The sequence below is a fragment of the Stegastes partitus genome, unplaced genomic scaffold (assembly GCF_000690725.1).
Source record: "Stegastes partitus isolate 25-593 unplaced genomic scaffold, Stegastes_partitus-1.0.2 Scaffold1526, whole genome shotgun sequence".
Lineage (NCBI taxonomy): Eukaryota > Metazoa > Chordata > Actinopteri > Pomacentridae > Stegastes > Stegastes partitus.
This window is the reverse complement of record NW_007579257.1, coordinates 211,117-212,260: the sequence shown is the minus strand read 5'-3', so window position 1 is coordinate 212,260 and position 1,144 is coordinate 211,117. Positions and strand designations below refer to the sequence as shown.

Here is a 1,144-nt window from a genome sequence, read left to right as displayed (position 1 = left end):
ACACACACACACACACACACACACACACACACACACACACTGGGGACTCCCTGCTCTGCCACAGCTGCAGCCACTGTTCTCATCACAGGTTATTTTATCCACTTTACTTCAGACTGTTCACTTGAATTAGTTACAAAAACTATGAAAAAACAAACTGACCACAGAGACACAACAAACGACCAGAAACAAACACAACACATGACAAAGAGACACACAGCAGTGTTCAGCTACACTGAGAGCTTCTCCTGGAGACTGAACATAAACTAGTGGACACTGAACTCCCTGCTGGCTGAACATCGGCTCATTGACGACACGACAGTCCACAGATGTTCCCTGAACACACCTGAATAAGTCACCTGTTGGTGTTAGGGCAGCTGGAACTGAAGCTGTTGACGGTGCTAAGCTAATGCTAACACTGAGAGGTTGTGCTAACACTAGCTTTAGCATGTTTCTAAAGTCAGATCAACTTCAACTCTGAACAAGAAGCACAAACATCTTCACTGATCAGGACATCGCAGTGGCTAATGGTATGCTAACGATATCAATCGATTGATTGGTGAACGGAGGGAAACGTCGTGACGCTCTGATGTCATCGGTTCTGTTTCTACTGAACATATCGGGCTACAGGGATCCTTAAGGGGGGCAGTAACCTCACTATGAAGGACAAGCTGTTAACATATAACGGTTATTGGAAGTCGACTCCAATTATCAGTTATCGGTCTGTCTTGATGACCAATAATCAATATCAGCCCTGAACCAAGACAAAACACGAACACATCGGCCCATCCTCATTACAGATGTTCCCCTATGGCCAGCAGTAGAAGCTGCTCTGCTCAGAGATGCCTCTGGTCTCCTTCACTTACTGCAGCCAGTCGTTGACTAGAGAAGTTTCAAGTCTTCTCACACAAGTTTCAGATCACTCTGGACGAAGTTCGAGTCATTTTAACCTGAATAACGAGTCATTCACGAGACAGGAGTAGTTTCAGTCAAGGCTCCAGTCGTGTTCTGCAGCAGTCTTTGACAAAGTTCATCCTCCTGGACATTTCTGACAGTCTTCTGTTCGAACATGTCCAGAAGCTCTTCTGTAGCGCTACAGACTAATAGTGTAGGAAGGAGTACATCAGCTGACCAACGCTGTGACTCC

General features: G+C 45.7%; 1 protein-coding gene across 1 annotated transcript in view; it reads right to left on the bottom strand.

Annotated features, from left to right (window-relative positions):
• The window catches only part of camta2 (calmodulin binding transcription activator 2), a 31,209-nt gene that overhangs the window by 10,749 nt on the left and 19,316 nt on the right, over positions 1-1,144 (bottom strand). The window lies entirely within an intron of this gene.